Here is a 10847-nt window from a genome sequence, read left to right as displayed (position 1 = left end):
TGGATGGATATATACTGTAGATGGATGGATAGATGATGGATAGATACTGTAGATGGATGGATAGATGGATGGATAGATACTGTAGATGGATGGATAGATGATGGATAGATACTGTAGATGGATGGATAGATACTGTAGATGGATGGATAGATACTGTAGATGGATGGATAGATGATGGATAGATACTCTAGATGGATGGATAGATACTGTAGATGGATGGATAGATACTGTAGATGGATGGATAGATGATGGATAGATACTGTAGATGGATGGATAGATGGATGGATAGATACTGTAGATGGATGGATAGATGATGGATAGATACTGTAGATGGATGGATAGATACTGTAGATAGATGGATGGATAGATACTGTATATTGATGGATAGATACTGTAAATGGATGGATAGATGATGGATAGATACTGTAGGTGGATGGATATATGATGGATAGATACTGTAGATAGATGGATGGATAGATGATGGATAGATACTGTAGATTGATGGATAGATGGATAGATTATGGATAGATACTGTAGATGGATGGATAGATACTGTAGATGGATGGATAGATGATGGATAGATACTGTAGATAGATGGATGGATAGATGATTAATAAATACTGTAGATTGATGGATAGATGGATAGATTATGGATAGATGGATAGATTATGGATAGATACTGTAGATGGATGGATAGATACTGTAGATAGATAGATAGATAGATAAATAGATAGATAGATAGATAGATAGATAGATAGATAGATAGATAGATAGATAGATACATAGATAGATAGATAGATAAATAGATAGATACATAGATACATAGATACATAGATAGATAGATAGATAGATAGATAGATAGATAGATAGATGGATAGATGGAAAGATAGATGTAGATGGATGGATAGATGGATGGATAGATACTGTAGATGGATGATAGATGGATGGATAGATACTGTAGATGGATAGATATATACTGTAGATGGATGGATAGATACTGTAGATGGATGATAGATGGATGGATAGATACTGTAGATGGATAGATATATACTGTAGATGGATGATAGATGGATGGATAGATACTGTAGATGGATAGATATATACTGTAGATGGATGGATAGATACTGTAGATGGATGGATAGATACTGTAGATGGATGGATAGATACTGTAGATGGATGGATAGATGGATGGATAGATACTGTAGATGGATGGATAGATACTGTAGATGGATGGATAGATAATGTAGATGGATGGGTATATACTGTAGATGGATGGATATATACTGTAGATGGATGGATAGATGGATGGATAGATACTGTAGATGGATGGATAGATACTGTAGATGGATGGATAGATGGATGGATAGATACTGTAGATGGATGGATAGATACTGTAGATGGATGGATAGATACTGTAGATGGATGGATAGATACTGTAGATGGATGGATAGATACTGTAGATGGATGGATAGATACTGTAGATGGATGGATAGATACTGTAGATGGATGGATAGATACTGTAGATGGATGGATAGATACTGTAGATGGATGGATAGATGGATGGATAGATACTGTAGATGGATGGATAGATACTGTAGATGGATGGATAGATACTGTAGATGGATGGATAGATGATGGATAGATACTGTAGATGGATGGATAGATGATGGATAGATACTGTAGATGGATGGATAGATACTGTAGATGGATGGATAGATACTGTAGATGGATGGATAGATACTGTAGATGGATGGATAGATACTGTAGATGGATGGATAGATACTGTAGATGGATGGATAGATACTGTAGATGGATGGATAGATACTGTAGATGGATGGATAGATGATGGATAGATACTGTAGATGGATGGATAGATGATGGATAGATACTGTAGATGGATGGATAGATACTGTAGATGGATGGATAGATACTGTAGATGGATGGATAGATACTGTAGATGGATGGATAGATACTGTAGATGGATGGATAGATACTGTAGATGGATGGATAGATACTGTAGATGGATGGATAGATGGATGGATAGATACTGTAGATGGATGGATAGATACTGTAGATGGATGGATAGATACTGTAGATGGATGGATAGATGATGGATAGATACTGTAGATGGATGGATAGATACTGTAGATGGATGGATAGATACTGTAGATGGATGGATAGATACTGTAGATGGATGGATGGACAGATGGATGGATAGACAATTTAGATCGATGGATGGATAGATGGATGGATAGATACTGTAGATGGATGGATAGATGGATGGATAGATACTGCAGATGGATAGATGGATGGATAGATGGATGGATAGATACTGTAAATGGATGGATGGATAGATGATGGATAGATACCGTAGATAGATGGATGGATAGATGGATGGATAGATACTGTAGATGGATGGATGGATAGATGATGGATAGATGATGGATAGATGGATTGATGGATAGATGATGGATAGAGACTGTAGATGGATGGATGGATAGATGATGGATAGACGATGGATAGATACTGTAGATAGATGGATGGATAGATGGATGGATAGATGGATGGATAGATGATGGATAGATACTGTAGATGGATAGATGGATGGATATATACTGTAGATGGATGGATGGATGGATGATGGATAGATGATGGATAGATACTGTAGATAGATGGATGGATAGATGGATGGATAGATGATGGATAGATACTGTAGATGGATGGATAGATACTGTAGATGGATGGATGGATAGATACTGTAGATGGATGGATGGATAGATAATGTAGATGGATGGATAGATACTGTAGATGGATGGATAGATGGATGGATAGATGGATGGATAGATGATGGATGGATAGATGGATGGATGGATGGATAGATGGATGTATAGATGATGGATAGATGGATGGATAGATGGATGGATAGATGATGGATAGATGGATGGATAGATGATGGATAGATGGATGGATAGATAGATTAATGGATAGATGGATGGATGGATGGATAGATGGATGGATAGATGATGGATAGATGGATGGATAGATGGATGGATAGATGGATGGATGGATGGATAGATGGATGGATAGATGATGGATAGATGATGTATAGATGGATGGATAGATGATGGATAGATGGATGGATAGATGATGGATAGATGGATGGATGGATAGATGGATGGATAGATGATGGATAGATGGATGGATAGATGGATGGATAGATTGATGGATAGATGGATGGATAGATGGATGGATGGATGGATAGATGGATGGATAGATAGATGGATGGATAGATGGATGGATAGATGGATGGATGGATGGATGGATGGATAGATGGATGGATGGATAGATGGATGGATAGATGATGGATAGATGGATGGATAGATAGATAGATAGATAGATAGATGGATGGATGGATAGATAGATAGATGGATGGATAGATAGATGGATGGATAGATTGATGGATAGATGGATGGATGGATGGATAGATAGATGGATGGATAGATGGATGGATGGATGGATAGATGATGGATAGATGATGGATAGATAGATAGATAGATGATGGATAGATGGATGGATGGATAGATGGATGGATGGATGGATGGATAGATGGATGGATAGATGATGGATAGATGGATGGATAGATGATTGATAGATGGATGGATAGATGGATGGATAGATGATTGATAGATGGATGGATAGATGATTGATAGATGGATGGATAGATAGATGGATGGATAGATGGACGGATAGATAGATGGATGGATAGATGGATGGATAGATAGATGGATGGATAGATAGATTATTGGATAGATGGATTGATGGATAGATGGATGGATAGATGATGGATAGATGGATGGATAGATGGATGGATAGATGATTGATAGATGGATGGATAGATAGATAGATATATAGATGGATAGAAGATGGATAGATAGATAGATATATAGATGGATAGAAGATGGATAGATAGATAGATAGATAGATATATAGATAGATAGATAGGTAGATAGATAGATAGATAGATAGATAGATAGAAGGATAGATAGATAGATAGATAGATAGATAGATAGATAGATAGATAGATAGATAGATAGATAGATAGATAGATGATGGATAGATAGATGGATGGATGGATAGATAGATAGATAGATAGATAGATAGATAGATAGATAGATAGAAGATGGATAGATAGATGATGGAAGCGATTCCCAAACCTTCCATAACAAAGCCATCACCTACAGAGAGATGAACCTAGAGAAGAGTCCCCTAAGCAAGCTGGTCCTAGGGCTCTGTTCACAAACACAAACACACCCCACAGAGCCCCAGGACAGCAACACAATTAGACCCAACCAAATCATGAGAAAACAAAAAGATAACTACTTGACACATTGGAAAGAATTAACAAAAAAAACTGAGCAAACTAGAATGCTATTTGGCCCTAAACAGAGAGTACACAGTGGCAGAATACCTGACCACTGTGACTGACCCAAATTTAAGGAAAGCTTTGCCTATGTACAGACTCAGTGAGCATAGCCTTGCTATTGAGAAAGGCCGTCGTAGGCAGACATGGCTCTCAAGAGAAGACAGGCTTTGTGCACACTGCCCACAAAATGAGGTGGAAACTGAGCTGCACTTCCTAACCTCCTGCCCAATGTATGACCATATTAGAGACACATATTTCCCTCAGATTCCACAGATCCACAAAGAATTTGAAAACAAACCCAATTTTGTTAAACTCCCATACCTACTGGGTGAAATTCCACAATGTGCCATCAGAGCAGCAAGATTTGTGACCTGTTGCCACAAGAAAGGGGCAACCAGTGAAGAACAAACAGCATTGTAAATACAATTTATACTTATACTTTATACTTATACTTTATATTTATACTTATTTATTTTCCCTTGTGTACTTTAACCATTTGTACATTGTTACAACACTGTATATATACATAATATGACATTTCTGATGTCTTTATTGTTTTGAAACTTCTGTATGTGTAATGTTTACTGTTCATTTTTATTGTTTATTTCACTTTTGTATATTATCTACCTCACTTGCTTTGGCAATGTTAACATATGTTTCACATGCCAATAAAGCACCTTGAATTGAAAATTGAATTGAACAGATGATAGATAGATAGAAAGATGGATAGATAGATAGATGGATGGATGCTCCAGAACTAATTAACTAGGAGATACTCGACCTCTTCCTACCAGCCTAGCACCTGTCTGTGGTGCTGTGTGTCTCTGTCTCTTTTTCTCTCTGTCAACCCCCCCCCCACCCACACACACACACACACCCCATACACACACTTATACACACGCCTGTTAGCTCTCTCTCCTTTGTGGCGTTCTCATCCCAAGGACGTGTGCTATTCAGACTGCAGCTCTCTCAGAGACCACGTCCAAACTGCTGCTGCCTTCAATAATTAGTGTTCGACTCGTGAGAGGCTGCCGCTCGTTGTCTCTCTCTCTCTCTCTCCCTCACACACACACACACACACACACACACACACACACACACACACACACACACACACACACACACACACACACACACACACACACACACACACACACACACACACACACACACACACACACACACACACACACACACACACAGAGAAACATGTGCTGATGAGATTTCTCCTGTGACTCACAACAGACATGGACTAGGGCTAAGTCGATCTCAAGATCTCATTCAATCTGCTCTTCCTTCTATCTCCTCTCTTTCCTCTCTTTCCTCTCTCTCCCTCCTCTCTCTTTCTCTCTCTCTCTCTCTTTCTTTCTCTCTCTCTCTCTCTCTCTCTCTCCCTCTCTCTCTCTCTCCCCGCTCTCCTCACTCTCCCCGCTCTCCTCACTCTCCTCTTTTCTCTCTCTCCTCTCTTTCCTCTCTACCCTCTCTCTCTTCTCTTTCTTCTCTCCCTTCTCTCTCCTCTCTTTCCTTTCTCCTCGCTCTTCTCTCTATCGTTTGCCCCTTAACCTCTGCTGTATTCACTTGGTTGTTTCTGTATTAAACTATATTATAAACCCTTTGGTCCAGGATGCTGGTTGGCTGAAACTGTTGTGTGCACGTTGGTAACCAGTTTATAATAGCCATAAGGCACCTCGGGGGTTTATGGTATAAGCACAACACAACACGGAGTGCCTGGATACAGCCCTTAATCATGGTATATTGGCCATATACCACACCCCCTCGGGCCTTATCGTTTAAAACCTGTTGACGCTAGGGGTCAGATTATTATTTATTTTTTAAACAACGTTCCCAAGGTAAACAGACTATTTCTCAGGTCCAGATCGTACAATATGCATATAATTTACAGATTAGGATAGAAAACACTCCAAAGTTTCCAAAACTGTCAAAATATTGTCTGTGAGTATAACAAAACTGATTCTGCAGGCGAAAACCTGAGAAAATCTAACCCGGAAGGGATTTTTTTTTTTGTATCTGTATTCCTTCTCCAATGGCTTCCTCAGGCTGTGACCAGGCTTTAGACATAGTTTCAGGCTTTTATTTTGAAAAATTAGCGGAATTTTTCAAAAGTAGTCAGGTGTCAGTTCCTGCGCGCGAGAGGGTAGCTCTCCATTTTCTTTTTCTCTCTTATTGAATAGGTTACGGTCCGGTTGAAATATTATCGATTATGTTTGTTAAAAACAACCTGAGGATTGATTATAAAAAACATTTGACATGTTTCTACGACCATCACGGATACTTTTTGGAATTTTCGTCGAACGGAATGAGGCTTTGGTTTTCTGAACATAAAGCGCAACCCAAATGTTTTTTGTTTTGTTATAAAAGTAATATTTATCGAACAAAAATAACATTTGTTGTGTAACTGGGAGTCTCGTGAGAGCAAACATCCGAAGATTATCAAAGGTAAGCGATTCATTTGATTGCTTTTCTGACTTTTGTGACCATGCTAATTTGGGGCTAGCTGTTCTAGCATTGATTGATATACTCACAAAAGCTTGGATTTCTTTCTCTGTAAAGCATATTTTCAAAATCTGACACGATAGGTGGATTAACAACAAGCTAAGCTGTGTTTTGGTATATTTCACTTGTGATTGCATGATTATAAATATTTTTAGTAATATTTTGCGCCTTGCAATTCAGCGGTTGTTTAGGAAAATGATCCCGTAAAAGGGATCCGTAGGGCAGAGAAGATAATTATAAACCTGGTAGTTTGGATACTGATTGGCTAAAACAGCAATTAGCCGTGTGTATGTGAGACCGTATATCATGACTATGATGTTTTGCCTTTTCACCTCGATAAAATGGCTACATCAACAGTAGTTTGACATGCCGATGTACAAAATAAACATCTATATTATCTTGAGTGAAACCAAAATGAAAAGAACATTGTGAAGCAAACAAATTGGGCACTTACCTGTTTCACTGGCTGGTGTGCAGAAAAAGGGACACATTATGAGTTTGGGAATACAACAAAAACGTAGCTGAACGTCATTCTACGGGACCTGTATCGTTCAGTGAGAAACATGAATGCTGAAGAATATGTGATTAGCAGCTACGCCGGACTCAGAGTCAGAGTGTAGCTGGTCTGAACTGACTTATTAACAACCCCCTCTCAGAAGGACATGGAGTGTACAGAAGGACATGGAGTGTACAGAAGGACACCGAATTCCCAACTAGCAACAATGTGTCTGTCGGCATAATTAAAAAGCTGAGGGAAAGGGGCATGACAAAGTTGCCCACCAGTGAACGGCTACATTAGCTAGCTAAATCATTCTAATGTACGCTGACAATATAACCAGTAGCTATGTAGACCTAATTATTGGTTAACGATATTTTGGCTTATGTTTCAGGTACACAAAAGAACCAATGGGAGTGAACGCCCTCGCAAAAATGCTGCCAAAGATCTGCAAAATAGCTCTCCTGTTGCAGATTTACACAAACCACCTGTCTTCCAACCAACATGATCCAGAAACTGTCGGGTGACAGAGGCTCGAGAAATACTGTCCGACAGAGTACACAGATTCTAAACCTCTCTTCAAAGTTACTGGAGGCCAAACCTGGAAGCGTTTGAGCACTATTCTCTCTGACAACACAGCAACAGCTCCCCCAGTTAAAAGAACGGCATTCATTTCCAGCAGCATGGACCCAACAAGCGACAACATGGGCAAGCCAGCAACAAAAGATAACATGAGCAAGCCAGCAACAAATGATAACATGAGCAAGCCAGCAACAAACGATAACATGGGCAAGCCAGCAACAAAAGACAACATGGGCAAGCCAGCAACAAACGATAACATGTGCAAGCCAGCAACAAAAGATAACATGAGCAAGCCAGCAACAAACGATAACATGGGCAAGCCAGCAACAAAAGACAACATGGGCAAGCCAGCAACAAACGATAACATGGGCAAGCCAGCAACAAAAGATAACATGAGCAAGCCAGCAACAAAAGATAACATGGGCAAGCCAGCAACAAAAGATAACATGAGCAAGCCAGCAACAAACGATAACATGAGCAAGCCAGCAACAAAAGATAACATGGGCAAGCCAGCAACAAACGACAACATGAGCAAGCCAGCAACAAACGATAACATGGGCACGCCAGCAACAAACGATAACATGGGCAAGCCAGCAACAAACGATAACATGAGCAAGCCAGCAACAAATGACAACATGGACAAGCCAGCAACAAATGATAACATGGGCAAGCCAGCAACAAATGACAACATGGACAAGCCAGCAACAAATGATAACATGGGCAAGCCAGCAACAAAAGATAACATGGGCAAGCCAGCAACAAACGATAACATGAGCAAGCCAGCAACAAAAGATAACATGGGCAAGCCAGCAACAAAAGATAACATGGGCAAGCCATTAACAAATGGCAACATTGGCAAGCCAGCAACAAACGATAACATGAGCAAGCCAGCAACAAAAGATAACATGGGCAAGCCAGCAACAAAAGATAACATGAGCAAGCCAGCAACAAAAGATAACATGGGCAAGCCAGCAACAAAAGACAACATGGGCAAGCCAGCAACAAACGATAACATGGGCAAGCCAGCATCAAAAGATAACATGAGCAAGCCAGCAACAAAAGATAACATGGGCAAGCCAGCAACAAAAGACAACACGAGCAAGCTAGCAACTAAAGATAACATGAGCAAGCCAGCAACAAACGATAACATGAGCAAGCCAGCAACAAATGACAACATGGGCAAGCCAGCAACAAACGATAACATGGGCAAGCCAGCAACAAATGACAACATGGACAAGCCAGCAACAAAAGATAACATGGGCAAGCCAGCAACAAACGATAACATGAGCAAGCCAGCAACAAAAGATAACATGAGCAAGCCAGCAACAAACGATAACATGGGCAAGCCAGCAACAAAAGATAACATGAGCAAGCCAGCAACAAACGATAACATGGGCAAGCCAGCAACAAATGACAACATGGGCAAGCCAGCAACAAATGACAACATGGGCAAGCCAGCAACAAAAGATAACATGGGCAAGCCAGCAACAAACGATAAAATGAGCAAGCCAGCAACAAATGACAACATGAGCAAGCCAGCAACAAAAGATAACATGGGCAAGCCAGCAACAAACGACAACATGAGCAAGCCAGCAACAAACGATAACATGGGCACGCCAGCAACAAACGATAACATGGGCAAGCCAGCAACAAACGATAACATGAGCAAGCCAGCAACAAATGACAACATGGACAAGCCAGCAACAAATGATAACATGGGCAAGCCAGCAACAAATGACAACATGGACAAGCCAGCAACAAATGATAACATGGGCAAGCCAGCAACAAAAGATAACATGGGCAAGACAGCAACAAACGATAACATGAGCAAGCCAGCAACAAAAGATAACATGGGCAAGCCAGCAACAAAAGATAACATGGGCAAGCCATTAACAAATGGCAACATGGGCAAGCCAGCAACAAACGATAACATGAGCAAGCCAGCAACAAAAGATAACATGGGCAAGCCAGCAACAAAAGATAACATGAGCAAGCCAGCAACAAATGATAACATGAGCAAGCCAGCAACAAACGATAACATGGGCAAGCCAGCAACAAAAGACAACATGGGCAAGCCAGCAACAAACGATAACATGTGCAAGCCAGCAACAAAAGATAACATGAGCAAGCCAGCAACAAACGATAACATGGGCAAGCCAGCAACAAAAGACAACATGGGCAAGCCAGCAACAAACGATAACATGGGCAAGCCAGCAACAAAAGATAACATGAGCAAGCCAGCAACAAAAGATAACATGGGCAAGCCAGCAACAAAAGACAACACGAGCAAGCCAGCAACAAAAGATAACATGAGCAAGCCAGCAACAAACGATAACATGAGCAAGCCAGCAACAAAAGATAACATGGGCAAGCCAGCAACAAACGACAACATGAGCAAGCCAGCAACAAACGATAACATGGGCACGCCAGCAACAAACGATAACATGGGCAAGCCAGCAACAAACGATAACATGAGCAAGCCAGCAACAAATGACAACATGGACAAGCCAGCAACAAATGATAACATGGGCAAGCCAGCAACAAATGACAACATGGACAAGCCAGCAACAAATGATAACATGGGCAAGCCAGCAACAAAAGATAACATGGGCAAGCCAGCAACAAACGATAACATGAGCAAGCCAGCAACAAAAGATAACATGGGCAAGCCAGCAACAAAAGATAACATGGGCAAGCCATTAACAAATGGCAACATGGGCAAGCCAGCAACAAACGATAACATGAGCAAGCCAGCAACAAAAGATAACATGGGCAAGCCAGCAACAAAAGATAACATGAGCAAGCCAGCAACAAAAGATAACATGGGCAAGC

Source organism: Salvelinus fontinalis, unplaced genomic scaffold (genome assembly GCF_029448725.1).
Source record: "Salvelinus fontinalis isolate EN_2023a unplaced genomic scaffold, ASM2944872v1 scaffold_0413, whole genome shotgun sequence".
NCBI lineage: Eukaryota > Metazoa > Chordata > Actinopteri > Salmoniformes > Salmonidae > Salvelinus > Salvelinus fontinalis.
This window is presented reverse-complemented; position numbering follows the sequence as displayed.